This window comes from Mytilus trossulus, chromosome 12 (genome assembly GCF_036588685.1).
Source record: "Mytilus trossulus isolate FHL-02 chromosome 12, PNRI_Mtr1.1.1.hap1, whole genome shotgun sequence".
Taxonomy (NCBI): domain Eukaryota; kingdom Metazoa; phylum Mollusca; class Bivalvia; order Mytilida; family Mytilidae; genus Mytilus; species Mytilus trossulus.
Genome location: NC_086384.1, coordinates 48,728,478 through 48,754,697, shown reverse-complemented (window position 1 = coordinate 48,754,697; position 26,220 = coordinate 48,728,478).

Here is a 26,220-nt window from a genome sequence, read left to right as displayed (position 1 = left end):
TATCAGCAACAATAGCAGGGTGAAATAATTAGGTGGCGCTACAGTCGTCCGTAACGTCAAAAAGTCCGCCAAATCAATCGGCTAAAAGATTGACGTTTAAAATATTTTTTGCAACTTGTCATGCTTTTATTATAATTAAATTTTAAAATTTGTAGGTTTTAAAAAAAAATAGCCATCTTTTTTGTTCGCCCAAAAAATAGTTTTTTCCTAATTTGACGTTTGCGTATCCAAATACAGAAAAAAACCGGTTATAATCTTAAATGAAACCGGGAAACCTATTTCAATATTTACAATTTTTTGAAGCCATCATTTTTTACTTTTATACATCAATTTTGGTGACCACCAGCCATGCCAATTTGTATTTGGTTTTAGCTACGTTTCTACTTCAAACAGTGAAGTTTAGCTTCTTTTCATTGTACCTATTTCAAAGTGCTCTAAAATACTGATTTTATTAAAGACATGACTGAAACTTTGATTAAAGGTTGTGGATTTTCACAATTCCATACGATGCTTGTATTTTAAAGTTACTTAACCCCCTTTTGATCCCCTACACAAATTGACGGTGACATTGTTTTCTTTTTTCAACATACGACATGTATAACATTTATAACAAAATATGTGTCAGGGTTACGTGCATAGTAAAAATTTACACATTGGAAAAGTGAAACAACCAACAAAGATCATCTTTATTGCGTTTAAAGCTAAACGTCTTGGAAAATTTTGACAGATCTGACAAATTTATGATAGCCTACTGTATGGATGGACAAAAGCACAAAAATAGCAATAAAAAATGCATTTCAAAGAAAATTCTGTAGGAAAAACACATATGAAAAAAGGAAATGAAGGTCAGTTAATAAAATCTTGCTTATATTATTATCTCTTTACTTAGTACAATGTAGTAAGCAATATTATCAGCAACATTTGGTATGTTCCGGACCATACGAGTATTTTGACCATACGCGTATGGTCATGACCATATGGGTATATACTCATATGGTCCGACCATACGCGTATGGTCGGGGGGGGGGGGGGGAAATTAACAGGTACATTTATTTATATAACCCTTCTTGTTGTCCCGTCATTAAAAAGACGGCAAAGACACTTATTTTTTTTTTTAAGTTGTCTGATGATATGATGTACTTCAGACATGTTACGATGTTGGAGATCTAGAGCTTTTTCACCGTAGACACATCTGAATGACCCAGACCCAAGATTATATATGGCAGTGTACCGTGTGGACGTAAATGTCACCCTATGCATCCATGCAAGAATACAATAAGGCAATGAAAACTAATTTTGGCATCAATATTTATCAATGTTATTTGAATTGTAAATAATACAATTGCATGTAGCAATCATTGTTATTTTATAAAGTTTTCTCATGCATATTATTTAAAACTATACCTATATGGTCCAAATACTCATATGGTCCGGCCCATTTATAACCAAACGCATATATACTCATATGGTCCGACCATACGAGTACGGTCGGACCATATGAGTATACACATATGGTCATGACCATACGCGTATGATGACCATACGCGTATGGTCCAAATACTCATATGGTCCGGAACAGATACACATTGGAAAAGTGAAACAACAAACAGAGATCTTCTTTATCGCGTTTGAAACTAAACGCCTCGGAAAATTCTGACAGATCTGACAAATTACTAATGGCCCCCTGTATGGATGGACATTAAAAGCACAAAAAAGCAATAGATAATGTATTGCAAAGAAAGTTATGTAGGAAAAAAACATATGAAAAAAGGAAACGAAGGTCAGTTAATTATATTTATCTTTTATACAATAAAATCTTGCTTAATGTATTATCTCTTTACTGCATAAACTACAATAATAAGAGCAAAAACTAGCTTATCAAGCCTAACAAAACGATTATTCATAGGGATGTGTTATTACAAAATTAAATTTATTCCAATGACAAATTCTTCTCAAAGTTTACAATACTTTGTTCATAAATTTTTAAAGCAGCTGCTCAAAGCCCGAAGTTTGAAGATAAAATAAAGAATGAAGAACTTTGATTTGATGTGTAAGTTTTGACGAGTTGAAACTATGAATATTCAAGATTATTTGGATCAGTAAGTCTTTATTACAACACATGTATTTATTGATTTACAATGAGGTTTGTCTCATCCGTAGTTTTACTGAATTTTCGCGGTCACGTGACTCTATTATTGCTGATAAACTTGGGGTCAAACTGTGACCGGCTTTCCAACTGTACAAACCATTTGTTAGTGCGTTTATTTATGAGAACGGAAAATAATGCCTTCACCTAGAGCTCTTTGATCCAAAACAATTGCCGTATTTGTCTTGAAAATAGGTATTGAAATAATGCATGGGGGCTTGAATATTTCGTAATACATCGCTCAGGGTAAAATATTTTGCATAAAGGGCTAAGTCGTTGTAAAATCACGAGATATTCAAGACCCCATGAATTATTTCTCAAATATTCAAGCATTTGATAAAAATTTAAATTATGAATAAATGGGGAATGTATCAAGTGAACACAATGTATCTTTTGCATATAACATTACAAAGGGACATACATTAACCCCTTAAATGCCACGGCGAAATCGTAAAAATATACGTTCAGTGCCAAGGCATCAGGTTTTTCATCTCTGTATAATGACGTTACTGAACCCTAACGTCATAGTGTAGGCGAACTGCAAGAAAGTGGTTGCGGAAAAATTCGGGGGAAATACAAATTTAAATATGTTTATCTCTTCTTTAAGGGCATACGATACAGTTTTGAACCTGTATTTACAAGTTGATGAACATTTGCATATAGGGTATTTTTTACATGATTAATTTAATAAACCAGATGTTCCACAGGGCGAACCTTTATACGACCGCATTATATGAACGGTTGGGCTAGTATGGACACAACATTCAAACTGGATACAGCTCTGAATTTAGATTGTGATTAAAAAGTTGACACAGCATATTAGGTTTCTGACACAGAATGAATGTGGTCTAATGAACTTAAAATGTTTTTTTTTTGCTTTTGAGCAATTCAGTATGCTGTTGAATATTAATCCTTTGATATTTCAAGAAATTTTCTTTTTCATTTCAGAAATCTGAAATAAGAAAAATTGAACCCCACCAATTCTTTTCACCTCCCCCTTTCCCTTTTTCCAATAAATAGTTGACACAGCATAGGTTTCTGACAGAAAATGTGGTCTAATGAACTTTAAATTTTTTTTGGCCTTTGAGCAATTTACTATGTTTTGAATATTAATCCTCTCAAAAAAATGTTTGAAGACATTTTCTTTTTAAATTATTTATGAAATCTGAAATGAGAAAAATTGCCCCCCCCCCTTTTTTTCCCCATCCCCCTTTCCCATTTTCCAAAAAACTGATCTCAATTCAAATTTCTAATTGAGTTTGCAACACTACCTACTCATTTAAATTTATCATAAAATATTAAAATGTAAAAAAAGTGCTTGTTATCACTGAATGGTTAAGATGGTTTTAATTTATCAGTTGGTAGTAAAAGTTAATATACATTGTATATTGTATGAAACAATGATGTAAGTTGATTCAACTACTATTCTGGACAAAGAAAGAAAACTCCAATTGAAAATTTCTTGCTATTGCACAATATTGTGCAATTAGATGTTTCTTGCTATTGCACAATAATGTGCAATTGAAAATACTTGCTGTTGCACAATACTGTGCAATTGAAGATTTCTTGCTTTTGTGCATTACTATGCAATTGAAAATTTCTTGCTATTGCACAAAACTGTGCAATTGAAGATTTCTTGTTATTGCCATGAATTCAATTTTTGTTAAAATCAAACTAAGTTTAATTATGGACCCTTTGGACCAATTTGAAAACGGACCAAAAATTTAGAAACTACATACCCATTTATATTTGGACCAACTTGAAAACTGGGTCCATAATGAAAAATCTGAGTACATGTGTAGGTTCAGCATATCAAAGAACCCCAAGGATTCAATTTTTGTGAAAATCAAACTAAGTTTAATTTTTGACCCTTTGGACCTTAATGTAGACCAATTTGAAAACAGGTCCAAAAATTAAGAATCTACATACACAGTAAGATTTGGTATATCAAAGAACCTCAATTATTCCATTTTTGATGAAATCAACAAAGTTGAATTTTGGACCCCGATTTGGACCGACTTGAAAACTGGGCCAATACTAAAAAATCTAAGTACATTTTTAGATTCAGCATATCAAAGATCCCCAAGAAATCAATTTGTGTTTATTTCAAATTAAGTTTAATTTTAGACCCTCTAGACATTAATGTAGACGAATTTGAAAACGGAACTAAAAATTAAGAATCTTCATACACAGTTAGATTCGGCATATCAAAGAACCCAAATTATTCAATTTTTGATGAAATCAAACAAAGTTTAATTTAGGACCTTTTTGTCCCCTTATTCATAAACCTTGTGTTTAAATTTCATAGATTTCTATTTACTTATACTAAAGTTATGGTGCGAAAACCAATAAAAATGCTTATTTGGGCCTCTTTTTGGCCCCTTATTCCTAAATTGTTGAGACCTCAACTTCCAAAATCAATCCCAACCTTCCTTTTGTGGTCATACACCTTGTGTCAAAATATAGATTTCTATTTACTTCGACTCAAGTTAAAGAGTGCAAAAACCAATAAAAATGCTTATTTGGGCCCCTTTGTGGCCCATAATTCCTAAACTGTTGGAACCAACACTCCCAATATCGATCCCAACCTTCCTTTTGTGGTCATAAACCTTGTGTCAAAATGACATAGATTTCTATTTACTTCTACTTAAGTTAAAGAGTGCAAAAACTAAAAGTATTCGGACGACGACGACGACGACGACGCAGACGACGACGCCAACGTATTACCAATATACGACTAAATAATGTTCAAGTTTTGCGGTCGTATAAAAATATACCTTCATGTGCTACTTTTTGAGTAAAATGAGGTCGAAATTTTGTATATTTGCTCCAATTCAGATCTGTGTCCGTATTTTCTTATTCGAAAAAAAGACATAACTTTTTTGGTTTTAACAGATAAACACAAATTGTGTTTTTGTTAATACCCCAGTCCCACTAGGCCACGATCGCACTACGATCTATGAAAAAAATGCAAATTTTGACGAGCGTAGTGCGATCGTTTAGATCGCAGTGAAGTCGTAATACGGTCGTGGTAAGGTCTTGGAGATCGTGATGAGCGTGGCCAACTTTGAACATGTTCAAAACAAGCGTGATGCGGTCGTGGGGAAATCAGGTCGTAGTAGAAGCGTAGTGAGAGCGCAGTAAGGTCGTGGTAAGATCGCAAAGGTCGCTGTACCATCGTAGCGAGAGCGTAGCGAAAGCGTGATTTTATTCGGGGAGATTACGCTACGATCTCACAGCGACGTTATCACGACCTCTCTACGATCATCATATTATCACCGCGACCCAACTACGCTCCCACTACGACCATACCATGTTTACACCTCGCTGTTCAAGACCATAGTACGATTCTAGTACGCTCATGCCGTCCTCGTCACGCTCTTCTAACGACCTGTCTACGTTCGTACCACGACTATTTCGAGTTCTTGTCATGCTCATTGTCATTGTCACATAAATGTATAATAGCTCGCCAGTTTTTGTTTGAAACATCAATTTCAATTGAACCATGGAAACACAAGACCATGTACATGTAGTGATGCTTCTTCAATCAATAACTCAGTTACAAAATCTTCACGACCAAGCCATGATGTTGTTTTTGAGAGAGCGAAGAAAAAGGATTCGAAGAACATTTAGACGGCGTAGGTCCTTTTGGATTCGTCCTTGGTTAGCAACGGATAGGAGACTCTAGTTTGGTCATTATGATCAGTTGATGAACGAGTTAAGAAATGAGGATGAACCTTCCTTCTTCAATTTTTTAAGAATGTCTCAAGTGATGTTCGATGAACATCTTAACCGAGTTGGTCCAAGAATTAAGAAGACGGAAACGCTATTTAGAAGAGTCCTATCGCCTGGTTTTAAACTTGCCTTCACTTTAAGACATTTAGCTACTGGTGACAAGTATTCGACCTTGCAGTATGACTTCAGAGTTGCTCGGAATTCTATAAGTACATTTTTACCCGAGGTTTGCCGAGCAATATTTGACGAATATAAAGATGAGGTGTCTGTGTTGTTTCCGTAAAATATTCTTATAAATGAGAAATAGAAGGAATGAAACAGTATTTATATGGAGTTCGGTGCTGACATTATTGTTGAGAGCGTAGTAAGATCGCGGTATGAGCGTGGTATGGTCGTAGTAAGGTTGTGGGACGAGCGTGCTATAATCGCAGTAGAAGCGTGGTAAAATCGTGTTGCAATCGCATAAATCGTGGTATGGTCGTAGTGAGAACGTGAAGAGCGTAGAAAGGTCTTGATAAGCGTAGTGAGGTCGCAGAATAAGTGTGGTGAGAACGTGGTAAAAACGTAGCGGGATCGTTGTAGAAGCGTAATGAGGACGTAATAGCATCGTGAAAGCTGCGAAAATGTACATTTTCATGCCGCTCATACCGCGACCTCACCACGATCTGATTTTATTTTAGATCGTGGTGAGCGTAGTGCGATCGTGGTCTAGTGGGACTGGGGCTTAAATAATCTGTAATTTCTGTAATAAGTGTATGCAATTTTTATACAGAAATAACTCATATTTATCAAATGTTCATGAAAAGAGGAAAAAACGTCATTTTTTGCTGCATTTTTTTAAAATTAAAAAAAAATTGCCCTATTTACAGTTTAATAAAATTTCGGTCACAAAATCTCTTTCCCAAATGAAACAGATTGCTGTTTTAAAAAAAGGGGTCCATGCACTCGTTTTCAAATTAAATCAGTTTGAATGATAAAAATCAGTCAAAAATGCATCTTTTCCCGATATGGCATAGTTTGACGTCGCGAAAATAACATTTTACGTTAACAACGTCTTTACCTCCCCTTGTAACTGTATCGTATGCCCTTAACAAAGATTTTTAAAGTCTTATTAAACATCAAATTGATGACGAAAAATGAAACATGTTTTTTTTTAACTTAAAAGCTGACATTTCAAATAAAAAACGTATACAAGTTCATACATATACTTTTTACGAAAATCTTTTGTCAATATTTCAATAATATAAATGTACATGTACTGCAGTTGAATTATGTCGTCTTCCTTGTAGTTATTCGCAGACAGTTTTTTCGTATACATCATGTGATTTGTGATTTATTTTGCAAATAAAAGTGTTATGAACAACAGTTATTGATAGAACATGTAAAAATTACATGAATAAATTATAATCCGATGATATTCACGTAAAAAATATCTAATACTTTTATTTCAGGTTCTTGACGATTTCTACCACAAACGTTTTGGTTGACTTAATTCTACTTTTGCATTCACAATGTTAATTTCATACAACTTTTGTGTCAATTTTCGAAGATTTGGAATTAAAAGGCTGGAGAGTTGTGGTTTGTATATAATTATACGAAATGAATGCAGATGACAATGAAAAAACCGCTTCTGCAGGCGGTTCTTGCAAAATGTGATCGTCAGTAAATTTTGCAGTAATTTCGTATACATTTAAACTTTTTCACAGTGACCAATTCTTCAATAAAAGAACATTACTTCTCCTTTCCTTGTATGTAACATACTCATAGCGTAGATATATGAATAGTGGAATATTACAATGCTAAGCCATATTGTTAAGCCAAGAGACCAAATGTTGTAAGAACTTGAATGTTAAGCCGAAACACATTTTAACTAATTTATAATTCTCACCTAACTTACAAAAACAACCTTCCCGGTATAAACTACACTCCGACAGCAATCCAATACCACCAGGTCAACCCAAGGGTTATTGTTCAGTGGTTGTCGTTTGTTGATGTGGTTCATAGATGTTTCTCGATTTTTTTTAATTCTTAAGATTAGACCCGTTGGTTTTCCAGCTTGAAATATTTTACACGAGTCATTTTGGGAACGTTGTTCCTTTTGTTCTGTGTACTATGATCTATAATTTTCAAAATTTTTATACATGTTGAATTGATGGAGAATTAATGTCTCATTGACACTGATACCACATCTTCTTATTTATATTACTTCGTAAAAAAATACCAATGTCGTATGTCACAACTTCTTTACTTCTATATCGCTTGCTAAACATATTTTACAACTCGGCGCAAATTTTACATGAACTGTTCGCCAAAACAGGAACATGCCGACCATGATAAAACATACCATATCAAGTTCACGTGGATATACATTTTATACGCTCTCAAGGGACACATTCTATAATGTTTGCATATTGCGTAAGAGCACGAAGAAAATCATTATGCATTTAAGCCCCAACAAAAAGGCTGTCCTAGACAACAGAAATAGACCCCCGTTTAATGAAATTTTAGTTAAACGACTAAAAGCGAGTCTTCAAAAACTATTCAAAAACTGAAGACTGACTAACAAAAAACCTTTACTAAATCAGAAAAGGAAGTCGATACTGCTCCACAAGCACGTCCACATGTGCCCGCCGTTGCATGTATCTCTTGTATAAAATAAATTGAATATTTATTAAGATAAATTCTAAAAGTTATGGCACTGATTTTTTTAAAACAAGGTGGACTCTTGGAATATTAAATCAATATTAAATTATTAACCCTATTAGGGACACATATGGCCTATTTCACTGGGACTGAGTTCTGGAAGTGATAAAATGTGTTTCTCTATTTTTTTGGGCGCATGTTTACAGTACTAAAATATATTTAAGAAGATTAAATAACAGCATATGGTGATTGATATATAAACAATAGTTTGTTCATGATAGTGTCAAACAAAGGGCGTAACTCGGGAATTACCGTCGTCCCCGCTTCGTCAGAAATATCGAAACATCGAAGTGGCACATTTGCGTATCTTAGCATATCAAATGGCACAAATTTGACATATCATAGGCAAAGTTATGTCACATAACATAATTTAAATTCAGCAGAGCTACCCCAGAAGTTAAGAAAGAAAATTACGATTTTGAGTTATTGTGACCAATTTTTTCGTCAACACCTTGACTTTGAAGACACATTTTTAGAGAAAGAAATGAGTTTAATCCATAATTAGGTTGAGTAATATATTTTTTATATACTCAAGAATTTTCACTTAAAAGGAAATTAGTTTTAATTCATGCAAAAACTAAAAAAATCCCAAAAACGACCTTCACTTTTTTTTGTAAAAAAATGCCCATATATGGCAATCACATGACGTCCATTAATATTGTTGCTTTAAGAAATAAAGTCGAACCGGGGTCAGCTTTCCGACTGGTGGCATCGAACATAATTGCCCACAAATGGCCCATGGCACAGATATGGTTAATTAAGAACTGTAGAAGTGACGCTACCTTAATTTGTACATGATCATAGTGTTGTGGTACTAGTAATATGCGTTTAGTAACATATGATAGATGCACACTAACGTTAGAGAACAGAAACAAAAAAATCTGTCCAATTTGTAAAGAGACTTAATTCTTGAAGAGTAAAAGTGGTGCCACCAAAATTCAAACTTTCGTCTGTGACATGTGGTAGCAAGTATTTTGCATAAGTTTTGGGATATTTAGTTCAGACAAACTCAAGTTAAATAAGACACACTTTCAATGCAGCAATTTTTATTGGTAAAGCGTTGTAAATTAATAACGGCGAAAGTGACGCCACCAACATTCGAACTTGATCTATTTGTATAGTAATTCGCATTCACGATTTTTGAAGAGGAACACTAAAATTAGAGAACAGAAACGAAAAAATCAACAATTTTGTTCCGTTTAAAAGAGATATTACTCTAGAATAGTAAACATGACGCAACCAAAATTTGAACTTGGTCAGGTATTTTGGTTTATAAGCGTTATGTGCAAGTTATATAGCTTTTAGTTGCGATAAAGGAAGTAAGAGAACGGAGACCAAATTTTGATCGGACGGACTAACGTACGAACGGACATTTGTAAAATTAATGCTCCCTCTGTAAGATCATAAGATCTCATAATGCCTATATCTTGAATGATTACCATCTCCCTTTAGGTATTTCAAATCTTTTGATATCTTATCGAGCTGAATAGTCATCACTGTTATGTTTGACATCGAATGATCTGATGTTGATTCTAGTTCTGTAACTGAAAAGAAAAGAAAAACTAGCTATAGCCCAAAATACAAAATCCATGAACATAACTTTCATGTTTTTCAAAGGTTGTGATACTGAATATACCTTTATTCAGTATGTTTTTCTTTGCGTTCCATATTTAACCAATATTGCCGACAACAAGTTAAGTTGTAGCCTTATCATCATAATAAAATCTTGTTTTTTTCATGTTCGATTAAAATGTTTAAAATCTTTATATCTGTACTAAGAGAACCTGGATGAACAAAGCCATATTGCACTTATATGCACTAATATCATTTTGGGACATAACACAGCGTACAATGGCCTATTGGTTTCTCATATGTATAAACGATTCTAAATATAAGAGTAACGATACATTTACACAATAGATAAATTATATTATATAAAAAAACTTCTTATAATAATAAGAAAAAGTAACATTAAATGTAGTTATATATAAATATATCGGATAACAAATATCCTTAATCATTATGATTAGGGTTGTCAATCATATCACATGCTAAGGCTCGATCTGTATTTATCATTATTATACCTTACATATATATACACATGGAAAAAAGTATTGCAACACATTGATTTTTTTAAACTTGATTTTATTTTGGATGGAATATGATAGAATATTTGTAAAATAATATTGAAACGTAGTTAATGATAACATTGGCTTTAAAACGAACAAAAAAATGTATGATTTTTTATTTTATCTAACCAAAATTTTTATAACAAAATCTTTAGAAGATTGTTCACATCATGGTTGGTCGTTATACGCCAAATAGAAACATAGACTAAATGCAGTTTTCATGATTTTAAACAACATTTTATATCATAAAATAAAAACATTATCAGATTTAGGAGGAGTATAGAGACAAAGGGTCACTTTAAAAATAATGACAGAAATAGATATATACTTGAATAAGTTATTTCATACATTGTTGAAAAAAATTGCAATTACACTTCTCTAAGGCACATACGTATTTGATTTGGGTTACAAATTATAAATAAAATCAGATCTTAATTAATTCACAATTATCTATCTAATTATATCAGTCTACCTTTAAGATTTAAGAGGAAAATGATAATTTAAAAGTCCCAAGAGACCAATCTTTGACCCAGAAGCGTCGGTTTGAAAGATAAATGCGTCAGAAAGTTAATTAGTGTTTCGGAAGAATTATTAGTTTTAATATATCAAGGGAAAAATAACCAGATGACTGTGAACATTATGTAAAGCTAGTAAAATCTGTATTATTGGACACCTATAAAAATAATATTCAGAAAAATAACTTATTTAAGTTTTATCTAAATTAGCCTCGTTTCCAACATTACTTGTATAGGTAATTTTAATTGTTACTTGTGTAGGTAATGCCCCTGACATAACTTTATAAACTTGGTTATTTTAAGTGTTGAAAACAATGAGGATAAAAACATATGTTTTAGTGTTTACGAGTACAGTAGCTGCATGTGCAGATACGAACTGATAGAGTCGATATGTATTGATTAAATTCAGGTGTTATTTAAATAATGTTTAACTTGTTCTATTTCAACAAATTATTTAACCAAAAACAAAGTGTTTTTTTAATTTGAATTTCAATTTGGTGTTGCAATACTTTCTTCCATGTGTATATATACTACAAACAACTCTACTGGGTAACACCTTACCACATGCCATGGAATAGTTCATTTAGTTTTCATTGAGTTGCACGGGAGGACGAATAACCCTTAAAATGTACATCAGTGCGAATAACCGTTTGAGTGTCTAGATTTGCACTTCAGTTATCTCCCATAGAAATGAACTCACAGACGCAAATACACAAATCTGCAGCGTTCATGTTACACTGGCAGCTCATCGAGAGACAAAGAAATAAGGCTTTGGACATGAATAGAGTGCTAGCGGCCGATTACTTCTCTTATAAATGGTCCTTTTCAGGGCCATCCACATTTTACAAAATGATTCTACCTTTATTGTGTATTCGAGAAATTCACATATTCACACTTTTGGTATTTAGCTTTACTTTGCCTCCGAATGACCTAAGATCGACTCCGAATCACCTTTTGACGAAGCAACAACCACTTTTAAATTGTGACGTCAAATATTTTAAATTATGATGTCAAAGTTTACGGGAACCTGTGTAATTTTACGTAATGTCGGACAAATTTACAAACATGTGTAAATACGTCTATTCAAGAACACAAATGTATTTTTAAACGTCAGCTTGTGTTTGTAATGTAAAGAATATAGTTAATGTTCAAAAGGCCCTTCCACTGTTAGTTCGATGAAATAAAACAATTGTGGCCCCTTAGAATCGATAAATATACAAAATTGTCAACCCTTAAAGTTACGTAACTTTGAACTAAGCCCTCATTGAAATAACCTCGTCGTGCTGACAATTTTGGATATTGAAAATATCACCTTTTCAATGGGCCATAATTGTTTAAATGCAAGCTTACAATACAGTTTTCATCAGCGAAAATATAAACGATCTTCAAAAAATTAGGATTGTTGTGTTATCCACCCAGAAGAAAAAGGGCTCAATAGTGGATAGAATATTGAGTTATGTGATGAATTTATATACATGTATGTGGGTATGCTGTGAATAATAATGGCATGTTAAGCAATACTCAAATCAATGTAAAACAGCATTTCAGTGAATTCAGTAATATTAAAAAGAACTTGTGATAACAGAAATACTACGGTTTTTATTTATTACATATGTTTCAAGCATAGTGAATGATATTAGCGAAGGTTGTGGATATCCTAGAGCTATTAACTATGAACCTCTTCACTTATATGTTCCGGCACATATGAGTATTTGGACCATACGCGTATGGGCATGACCATATGAGTATGAGTATATACACATATGGTCGGGATAATTAACACTCTGTTACAGTTTTACTTAAAATACGTCTCAACTCTTCATATGGTATGTATGTTGATTAAAAAGACGCTATCATATAGGTATCTTTATTTCAATTTATCTAATCATAACAAAAAAGTTAGCTAAAAACATTAAAAGTTTGAAATAGTTAATTTTGTTTACTTGTCAAAACTATCATAAATACATTTTATACCAATAGTCACTGCCGATAGTCATTACCGATGGTTATTACCGATTTGTTAAAAGGAGTGAATGGCAATATGTCGACTTAATGAAAGACTTCCAAAAATTTCTTAATGAACTGTTTCACAAGAAGTCAATTGAAAGTAACACATTTTATTTAAGTTGTCTTGTGAATATGGTGTATTGCAGTCGTGTAACGATAATTTAGATCTAGAGCTTCTTAAAACATCGTAGATATATCGGAATAGCCCAAGACCTCAGTATCACTACGCAGCTGCTAAAAAGGCTAACTTTTCATTCGCGAAAGAAAGATGTAAATGAAAAGATCATGCACAACAAGGACTAGTAAATGCAAAAAAGCTATGATACCGTGTGGAAGTAATTGTCACCTCAAGCCTACCTGCAAGAATGTAATATGCGATGAAAACTAACTAGGGCATCAATATCTAATTTTTACGTAGTCTTTGAATTATAAAATTTATACATTGTCATGTAACCATCATTGCTTTTTTAGATAGTTTTTGTATTGATACGTTTATAATGTAATTTGAAAAAAATACCTATATGGTCAAAATACTCATATGGTCCGGCCAGTTAATAACCAAACGAGTATTACACTCATATGGTCCGACCATACGCGTACGGTCGGGCCATATGAGTACACGCATATGGTCATAACCATACGCGTATGGTCCAAATACTCATATGGTCCAGAACATATATATATATATATATATTAAAGAGGATTTTGAAAATAAGAAATAGTATTACAAATTTCATGGAGTATTTTGAACTAGGTAGAGTCCCATTGTATGTACATACTAGATCCTGTAAAATGATGTGGTGTAAATTGTTAAAGACTGAAAATTGTATTTTGAAAATATTTTATGCAGCAATGCTTAAAGCTAGCAACGTAAAAAGTAAAAAAAAAATCGAATTGGTCATACAAAATAAGAGATTTATTCTGTAATTATGGCTAACGTCATCTATGGTTTGCACAAAATGTTTTCATAGTTGATTTCAAACAGGTTTATATCTGAAGCAATGTCAATCGTTTAGGAGTCTTCTAAGGTCAGTTTTACAAATACTTATTATGATAGTCATGGTTTGCAGTTTTATCTTAGTAGATCTGTTAATTTTTAGATATAAACCAATAATAAGCAAGAACCATACGTATACATCCACATAATCTGAACATTGAAACTGGAAGGTTTTTAAATATATGCAGAACGTGAAACTATGTAATGTGATGTCTCGGATATTTCACAATTTCCGGAAAAAAGGACGGGGCTATGGGTACGGCATTTTGAAATCATCCATAATCATCTGTGTATTTTCCCTGTGGATGGAAACTTACCTTTTGTTCTTACGTCAATTACATCCTTTGTCATCTTTTGTAAATCCGTTGCCCCTCCTGTAAATAGAATGAAACATTTGTGCTTCGTCGGATCGACATCAACTTTAAGCAAGTGCACGTATACATGTTCAAGTCTAATACTTCGATTGATTTTGGAACATTTAAATACAAAATAAAAGATTAAGGTTAGTTTGTGTTGAAGGGTTCTTATAAAAAAATCCATTTGCAAACAGTAACAAAATATCCACAGAGATTTTTTCAACCCCAAAAAGGTCAACAGATGTTTTGATATTTATATGCAAAAGATCAATTTTGTTAATTTCACCTTTTTTATAGATATTTCACTGAATTAAATTAATTGTGAAGTAGATATATAAAAAAATGTGGTATGATTGCAAATAAGATAATTCATCTCTCAAGAGACTAAAATGAAACCGAAATAAACATATATACACGCCACCGTACGGCCTTCATCAATGTACAAATCCTTTACCGCAAAGTCAGCTCTGAACAGTCCCAAATGACAATGCAATCATTTAAAACGAGAAAACTGACGGCCTAATTTATGAACAAACAAAAAAATAAATAAACAACAAATATGTAAATAGCGAATGAGCCAGGGTTGAACATGCAAGCGGGATTCTTATCATATCTTACATGGGACAGTGGTGTAACAATACAAAATAAAAACAAAGTATAAACCAAACAGTAGGTGTCGTTTGTTTATGTAATTTATACGTGTTTCTCGTTTCTTTTCTTTTCTATAGATTAATTAAGACCGTTGGTTTTCCTGTTTGACAGGTTTTACACTAGTAATGTTATAGCTTGTTGTACAGTGTGAGTCAAGACTCCGTGTTGAAGGCCGTATATTGAACTCTAATGGTTTACTTTTATAATTTGTTATTTGGATGGAAAATTGTCTCATTGGCACACGCAACACTTCTTCCTATATCTATTTACTCATCAGGTGGATAAAAATACACATACTACAATACAGGTGGATGTGGCCGGGTACTTGTTCATCCAAACAACAAAAAGACATTAAGTACAGACCATAGAATACTCGCAGTACCAACAAATAGTTAATAGCCACTAACAACTTATGATAAATGCATGCATCAAAATTTGAATTTGATATTTTACTTTCCATGATAAAACTTTTTTGCTGACAGACAGACAGACAGACAGACACATAGACAACAGACAAAAACAACAGACCAAGTGATAGACAGACAGGCAGTCAGACAGACAGACAGTCAGACAGACAGACAGTCAGACTGACAGACAGAGTGCAAATCTCAAGTCTCAAATTTATAGGGGTACAACAAAATAATAGTTTAATTAAATTGAAACCGTATGATTAAAGTAAACTTTATTACTACATGTGGATCCTCCAAATCATAGTACATCACATCCGATTGCATAAAGGGTAAACAATATTCCATTATATTTGAAAGTTGGAGAGCCTTAAACTTACATATCTTTGCAGTAAAAAATGTCTTGGTCATAAACGAATATACTTAAATCACCATTATTATTTATTATATGGTGTTTCTATGGACTATTTTGGAAACTCTAGGTTATATGGTCATAAATGCGTGTACACAGATAAAAGAAAGAGGTGAAAATTTGATTTGTTTACTTTCAATGATGTTTATTTCTTTCTATGCAAAGAAATGGAATGTGAAATATTGTTCATAGTACTTGACAGGATAAAACTTTACTCATGCTTTATATTTTCAATATTTGAAACAAAAGATGAGCTCTGCACATTTTTTTGAAAAGTGCATATTTTACAAAAACTAAAAAGGGGACATTAATGGTGGTATTACACCTACAAGACTTAACCACATACTTTGAACGCATACTGCATGGCATTCTTCGTCGCTTTCAAAATTATTTTGATTTCCCTGGCAGCCACCATACCAGAATTTCTCACATTTTCTTGAAGTGGTATTAAAGAAATACTTCACAGCGTAATCAGAACATGGTCCTGTCTGTTTAGGTTGTTGACAAACGGGGTCTTAAAAGAAATTTTATAAAAATTAAATAAGATATGTTTTTAATGATTTATATGCATAAACATTATCATTTTAAAATTTGTTGCATAATCTTGGAAATCTGTATTTTCAAACATTGTAAACATATGATTTCTAAGTATATTGTTTCAAAATTACTGAAACAGCACAAAGAAATAATATATACTATTGAAAAATAAAACAGTTTTGGGAAAAACACCATAGTCTGCACAAAATTATCAGACTGGAGCAAAATTAAAAGTTGATCTTAAACTTGTAATGATAAAACTATATACCAATCTTCAAATAAACATCTTCAAGCATGAAGAAAGAGAATTGCCGAAACTGATTATTTGGGTGAATATTTTAAGTCCAAGGACCATAACTCCGCAAAAAATTCAACAGACCGGAAAAAAATCCAACTTGAACAATAACTGTCCTTATAAAATTATATACCTACTATCGAATCTATATCTTCAAGATGGCTAAAATAAGTGCGGAAAACTGATTATCTTACGTTAGTGAATTTTCTACGTCAAAGGGTCATTACTCTACACAAAATCATCAGAACAGAAAAAAAATTTGAACTTGATCTGTAACTTGTCCTGACGAAACAGAACATTTAAGAAATTAACATCGATAAGCATCAGGAAAATAACTGTGGAAAACTGATTAGCTGGACGTAATGATGAACATACAGTCAAACCGAAAGACAGATAGACGGATTGCAAACCAAAAGTCCCCATCGACTTCGTCGGTAGGGAAATAAATAAAATAAATAAATAAATAATCTTTATTTCAGGAGGATGATCCCATTAGTTAAAACTAATCTTCCTGAGAGTCCTCAAAATAATAATAACATAGTTATAAGTACACACAGTATTATAAGGTTATATTATACACAATAAATAATTGTCTTCAAATAATAATGAAAAGGCATATTAATTTGCACAATTGATGAAAAATTTGTAACATTTTGTTTTAAAAGATACACGTGTATTACTCATTTTGATTTCATTTGGTAAACTGTTACATATTTGAGAACCTGGATATGTAAATGTTTTCTTTTCAAAATTTGTTTTTGGTTTTGAAATTAATAGTTTTTCATCAGCTGAACGTAAGGTATAGTTTTGATTATCAGTAAATGAAAATTTTCTTCTAAATAGTTAGGAACCATACCATTAATTGATTTAAATACAAGTATTGCCTTTTTGTATTGAATTTGTTTTTCCACATTTAACAAGTGTAAACTATTAAACAATAAATTGGATGATGTCATTATGTCAGCTTCTACTAAAACCCTAGCAGATTTCTTAAATAACTTATCAAGTTTATCTATTCCACTTTTACAACAACTTCCCCATTTATTGCAACAATAATCAAAAATGGCAGAATATAAGCATTAAAATAGATAATACGTATATGCATAGGTAAATATTTTCTTATTTTTTGTAATAAATTGATTCTATTTGATATAGTAATTGACATTTTATCTATTAGCTGATTCCAATTTAAGTTTGTGTAATATATAAACCAAGTAGTTTTTCACAATCTACATTTTCTATTTGTTCATTTGAAAGGGAACTGTGTTGGTAGGGGACTAATTAGTAGATATGGGTAACTAAGTTCTTATAATTGATTCATTGTAGTTTAAAATTATTTTAACGTAAAAATGATTTATTAAGCTCAAACTGCATTGATTCAACTTAGAATTATTGTTTAATCGGTTGTCAGGAGAAATTTTTGAAAAATCATAAATATTTAAAAAAAAAATCTAGTCAAATATTTCGTGGAAGGGCAGACTAGATTGTTTTAGTGGTTGAAGACTTCAAACCTTAGTTATCACACACACAAAAAATACTTATTAATTTTCGAAGATATACATTTTCATCATCCAACTTGAAAGACTTTCGTCAAGTAGTTTTAGTAAAAAAATAACTAACCCACCTATTCTGTTTTTATGATTCCTTCGATAGGTATTTCACTTGACCCATATATCTTATCTTTTAGTACCGTGATTTTTTTAGGTTATACAGTCAACCTGTAGCTTTGTTATATTTACATAATAGAATCTGAAGCGAGATGATATATCAAAGGTTCTTGCTTTGAACGTTATCAAGACAAAATATTCAACTCAAACACGCCCTAACATAAGAAGGTGCACTCTATATTCTCTCTTCGATAAAATTTTACCCATTTTTTGGATTTTTTTCTTGAGTCACATGATGGAAGGGCAGACACAAAAATACCTGTACTTATAGATTGATATGTTCTCCGTCCGTGTTTTTTTTAGATAGGAGGTTATGCATTTTCTACATCCAACTTGATAGATACCCATGCTGTCGACTTGATATCTAATTGTTCTGCTCAACTATGTAATAGCTGAATTAAAACCTTATGCAAATGGCGTTTTTAAAATAGAACGCTCCGTATTCGAAAAGAAAATTATCATTTTATTTTTTTAACTTTTATTTTTTTTGTAACTATAGTAAACATTACACTGCGCATTTCTGTTCTAATAAAGAGCTTCGATTTTTTTGTTCTTTTTCAACCGGGTTTCCGCCTGCTAAGGGTATTCCATTATATATGTAAATGTCTATAAGGAATTAAGTAATGCAAATATATTTAGGCAATTAGTCTTTTTTGTAACTGTATAATCTTAAAAAAAATGATAAAAGAGTCTTTATATTGGTATATAATAATATTAAACATTTCAAATTAATGAATTTATATTGATACATCTATGGCTTTAATAAAGCAATAACAAATACTGAAATCTATTGACTTTATAAATAAAGGCAACAGTAGTATACCGCTGTTCAAAACTCAAAAATCCATGGACAAAACAGCAAGTTCGGGGTAACAAACTAAAACTGAGTGAAACGCATTAAATATAACAGGAGAACAACGACGCAACATTAAAATGTAACACACACATAAACGGACTAAGCATTAGACAAAATCCTATGAGAATAACAAATATAACATCAAAACAAAATACCCGAATTTGGGATAGACAAGTACCGTGACATGTCTTATAGTAATGTGAATTCACGCATAAAACATAAAAAGAGAAAACAAACGACACAACGGAAACACAACGTTAAAATGTAACTAATTATAATATAACAATGGCCATATTCCTGACTTGGTACAGGACATTTTTAAAGGAAAAAAATAAGGGTTGAAACTGGTTTTGTGGCATGCCGAACCCCCCTCTGTTATGGTCATGTGAAATATAACATTAAAATGACACAACATTACAGGACTATAATATAAATAAATAGGAGAACACAATTGACAAAGAAACATACGAATAATAGCTAACAAAAGGCAACAAGTTAAAAAATTTAATACGCCAGATTTTGTCCACACAAGACTAACTAGTGACGCCCAGATACAAAAGTTTGAAAGCCGATACAAGTAAAAAGTTGTACAGCATCGAGGACCAAAAGTTCAAAAAAAAGATGTGCCAAAAACGGCCAGAGTTTTTGTTAGGTACCAGAACACCCCTATTATTTAGAATAATCTATACTCTTGCAAACAGTTGACTATAAAAAAGATATACATGATAAAACTGAAGTATTAACCAATTACAGCAAACAATCGAAATACATTACATTACCCGACAAAATAAAAATAAAAACAAATAGACACATCCTTACAAGTCAAAACCTCAACGCCAAGTGACGTCATATTTGAAATTGTAAAAAATGACGTCACATTTGAATTAAATGTTTAATCATTCAAAATTAAATCAAATAAATATACGTTAATATACATTGTAAAATTATGAACCTCTTCAAGGGAGCCAATACTCACATAGTTCGAATTGAAATATATTTAGTACAGTGGAATGTCACTCTTGGATACAAATGAAATACCAATAGAATTAATTAACTGTATCTTCGCTCTCGATCTTCAATAAATTAAAGACTGCTTGTTTTTAAAACTTATTCCGAAAAAATGCTCTAACTATTTGGCCTTCATAGCTTATCATTAACGTGTTGACACAATTATATAATATAGTAGTTCAGCAGTATTTGCTTTTTATATTATAAGACACAATACAGATCGTATGCTTGTATCAACTTACCTAAATACGAATCCAATATTAAAAAGTCTCAACATTTTGACATTGTTTATTGTTATAATCCGGGTCGATTTGTAAGATTATCACGATTTCCTGTTAAGATCCCAATAAATACCGATATCCTGATATCGTCAGGTAAAAAGGTTTTCAAATATGCATCTATATTAATTTATTGATATATTTGATTTCAAACAAATAATTATTTTCTAATTACCAATATTTGTTTTTAAATCACTTCTCTTTCTTTTTCTTGATTAGCTATTTTATTTTACACCAAGACTAAGGACAGCGGTAAGAACATCGTATCTCAGATAATCCTAAGATTGATTCGATGGGCATGCTGAGACATTTCATAAGTCAGTTGTAACTTTATTCTTTTTTCTGTCCTAAGAAATTATTACAACCAATCTTATAAACAGGCCCCTGGTACTTTGTTTGTATATGAACACTTCAGGTTAATTATATAAACAGAATGTTTTTTTTATATTATCAATTTTAATTGACTAGAATGACTAATCAACAAGTGTATCCATGTTCAATTATGCTTATTTGTTGTCTGTCGGTCAGTCTGTGTCGACTACAGTTGGGTGCAGACCAAGCATTCAATGTAAACGGGCCTAAAAAGTTAACGCGGCGTTTACTCGCTTGCACTTCATGTAAACACCGCGTCAAGTCTGCGTTAACTCCGAAATTTTGGTAGACATAAATAGTAACGGGCATTTACTTTCGCGTTTACCTCCGCGTTAACGCGAAAACCGCGCGTCTTCTAATTTTGTAAAGAGTAAACGATAGGTTACTTTCGTCTTTACTTCGCATTAACACAAAAAAGGCATGTCTTATAATTTTGTAAACATAAGTACACGCCCGTTTTCAGTTTGTAGAAGACGCGCGTTAACGCAGATTGTCCTCCTATCCTGGATACACTGACCTAATATATCACATGACAAGGTACATCAAAATATCCATCTGTCCATTTTCGATAAACATATTGACGATTGCATTTCATGAAATGACACCTCTTTAAATAATGTATTAAAAATTAATCATTGTATATAAGAACAAAATGAACGTTCGTCCTCGAACTGTAAAATAAGACTTTCAGTTTACATTCATGAGTTGAAATTTGTACAGTCATGTAAATTTTGAATAGAAAAATAGAAAATCCGCTGTTGAAAGTTTTTGGAAATGACTTTTTTTGCAATTAATAATTGTTTATATTTCTAATAAACTGTGTTTTTGAATGTTAAGGTTCAAAACACACATAATCTCTCAAATAAAGACTGCTTTAATAACTAAATATTCCTCAAATAGCAAAATAAAAATGTTATTTAATCTCTAAAATAGAGTATTACAAGCAACGAGCAAACGTTTCACACGCATCTAAAAGAATATTTAACGAATTCAAACTAGAAAAAAATAGAAATAGACGAAATTATTCAGGAGATTAAAAAAAGGTCACTCACAATACACTAATTGGAGAGCTGAAGTACAGAAAGAAGGAAAAAAGATAAACAAACGATTGTATAAATAGTTAACAGGTTAGTATAAACATATGTTATTGTTATAAAAAAGACAAATGGATTAGACAGTTTTTCAATTTAGTAACGTCTTCTCGAAGAATTAAAAAAGAAAATAAACAGCTATCGTATTCCCATACTTGAAATTAAATTCGAACCATCATAAATATAAAAAGACAATAATAAACTACAAACAGACAAGTTTGAATTTTCCTAAAAAAAAAGAGAAATATCAATACAGGCTACCAGCTATAACTTATCGCATTAGAGTATAACAGTCTAAACAATGTTTCATGAGCAGACAAAAAGCATGAATGCAGTAGGATTATGAATGGATATGATTATAAATATTACATTATATATTGAAATGAATACATAATTACCATCTGTTTACAAAATATAAAACAATGTTTGAATTAAATATATGGAGGAAATTTTGAGAATCTGCTTTCTCAAACAAAGTATGTTGCTACCATTATATGTAAGGACATTAAATTTATATGCAGTATTTCGCAATAAAAAGAAAGCTATAAATAAGAACTGGTGTTTATTTTCATATTTGAATTCTATGTGTTTCGTAGTGAAGGTGTTAACGAGGTCCCCATTAATCATGTTGGGTTGGAATTCAAAAGATGGTCCACCAAGGTTTTGTATGTAATTTTGAATTCTGATGTTTTTGTCATTTAAGCGTGTTTACCTATGAAAACATCTAGCAGCGTTCTGCGGATTACCACAACCATACTTTTGTTATTTTCTGAATATCAATGTGGTCATATTTTAAGAATCTTAAAGCCAAAAAACTAATTACTTGTAGATTGTTGTTATCGGATGTGGCTAGCATGGCCGCTGTCATGTTGGGTTATATGATAATGACAAAAGAGAAAACAATAGGTTATTTTCCAATTCCCGTCAATTGGCTCTGTTATTAGAGATCCCTTTTAAGTTGTCTCTCTTATGAGGGACATTAATTTGTATTTACAATAGGGGGCAAGCAGAAAGGGCAAATGTACCTGAGCGTAATGTGAGTTATCTTTAAAGGTTTCAAATTTTTTAATTACATTAATTTGTTGATAAGCTAAATACTTTTGACATCAGAAATTGTTTTTCGTGAAAAATTAATTGAACCGCCGATGCACCACTTTCAATTTGCTATGTTTAGCATTGGCAACAGCCAATTTTGTCCGGTATGGGACCAGTCTACGGTTGACAAAGGATAGTGATTCTTTAAAAAAAGTGCGTAATAACAGAATCAAATCGGTAATTGGCAAATGACATATTGCCTCAACGAGATCCAAGTAATTCCGGAATTTATTATTTTTGCCGAAAAAAGTGTTCGAGTTAGAAAATTGGAGTTACAAAAATAGTAAAACAGGAAACACATATATTTATTTTTTGGCCTTACCTTAGTAACTGTGGAAGATACTTAGTTAGCCGTAATACTTATTTAGCTCTCCAGTTACAAAATAAACGTCTCCGCACATAATATGCATAAATACACCTACCTTTTTTGCCAAGCCTTTTATTATTCCTTTCATTAAATGTATTCTCGAATTTCAGCATCTCTTCTCTTACAATAAACAATTGTTTCTCCTTTAAAACGCTGCCGTTTAGATTATTAAAGCCAATACTTGTGGAATTTGTTAGTTTTTGTAGTGAATTATTCAATGAGGTCAAAGATGATCTTAAAGAAAGCCTCGATCTTTTGGACTCAGATTTTGCTTTATTCAACTCATGTCTATGTTGCGAAGTAATGTCTTGTATATTCTCAATGATCTGACTTGAGGTCTCCGTTTCTGACATTAGCTTCTCCATGTTTTCCTCAGTGGTATTAAGCTTTCGTTCTAAATCATGATTTAGTTTTTTTAGAAAATTAACTTCGCGATTAACTTTAAACAGACGATCGTTGTAATTTCTTGTCAATTTTTTCGACATAGATTTTTCTTTATTTAACTCACGTTGATTTTCTGAGGTAAGTGTTTGTAATGCCTGTATCGTTTGATTTAAGAATTCCTCATTTGTAACTAGTTTTTCCATTCTGTCCGCAGTTATGAAAAGCCTTTGATTTAAATCTTGGTTTTGGTTAATCAGAGAATCAATTTCACTTCTGTCCTTCTGAACTAATATAAGAAGATCGTGGCTATTGTTGGCCAGTACTTTGACAGTGGCATCGAGTCGGTTCAATTGTTCATCCATTGATTCAGCATTCCTGGAACTTACATCTGAGAAAAATCCTAAACAGATACATGAAAAAGCAGTCAAAACAAACAACCACATTTTGTTAAATTCATCCAATTCTTCTTTCTAAAGCAATAACATAAAACATTATCCGGGGTATTTCACTCAACAGGTCACGTGTTACATCTTTGTTAATGTAGGTTATACTTAAAATTACCGTACACATGTCTCAACTCATTACTATAGATAGTTTCCCTTTGAATATCACGATAATACGTTTCAGGATCTGCTGTACTTTAATTTTTCGAATGTTTTGTAGTAGCATCTAATGCAATCTTTATTTCATAAATGAGGGTCTTGACCTCTAAAAACCACTCTTTAGCCTTCATATCAACCTTTTCAATTACGAAATAAGATATCGATGTTTATAAAAATTATATATATATATATATTTATATTTCTTTTATAACTTTACAAAGTAATTGCATTACTGCTGATAATTTTATATGTAACTGAGATATGTTGAACAGGAATGTTGAGTATTTATTCCTAATATTCGGGTTATTCTCTACTGCATATAAACCTTTTCAATTATACAAATATTACGCTAATTTACAAATCTTACATTGTTTGGCTGTTATTAAGACGAATTATATATTTTATATTTTATATATATTTATATTTCTTTGATTATTTTCCAAATTGCTTGCATAACTGCTGTTTTATATGTAACTGATATATGTAAAACAGGCATATTGAGAGTTAATTCCTAACATCCAGGTTATCACAGATAACATTTAAATAAGAATAGCTATACCATCTGCACTTCATAAGATAAGCTAACCTGTAGTATAGGGGAATCTGATTATATGATGTTTGATGGAATATGTATCTGCTAACGAACTTTTGTTTTATTTTATAATTCGCCAAAAAACATTAGCTGAGATTCATTGATGCAAATAAATGTTAAGCGAAAACATTATTATTATTCAGGATAAAACAAATTATAAACCGATAAAGAACAAATGTAGATTATTTTTATATATTATTTTGTATCAATAATAGGTTGTAGCATCTTATATTTTAATTTATTCTATAATTCGCAGACATAATAAACTCAAATTGATTGATGAAAAGATGAGTCAAGAGAAAACATTATTAAGGGTAGGGACCTATATTGTTTACCTGGGAGTAGGGGGTTGATTTTTTTTATGTATGCGGAAGACAATAATTTCTCCAATAAATTTTCAAATATCCTGCATAGAACAGTTAAATATTGATACAAAAGATGATTCTGAGATAACAAATAGTCCAATAAAAGAGTTGAGATTTTACTAAAGGGGGTCATATTTTTTTATAATGTTTTTACATGGAGATCAAATAAAAATATATAAATTTTATGGGGGGTCAAGAAAAGGTTATATGTTTTATTTAAAAATGACAAGCCAAAATCCCCCTTTCCCAGGTAATAAAATTTTGCGTCCATAAAACAAATCATAAGTCTACTAAGTACAAAATTAATGTAGCTAATATTTATATTGTTATGTATCAATAATTGGTTGTAGCAATACATTAATATTCACGTTAAAACAAAGTATAAACCGATAATGTACAAATGAAGGTTATATTATATTGTTTTGTATCAATCATCGGTTGTAGAAATACATTTTGTTCAGGTTAAAACAAATTATGAATCTATAAAGTACAAATGTAGGTTATATTTATATTGTTATGTTTCAGTCACCGGTTGTAGCGATATTTATTAGATAAACATCAATAGGCTAATTATATGTCGAAACATAGTTAACCGTTGTTCCATGTATCCTGCATTAACATCCCTATTAAAAATTGTATGGCCTTCCATAAAA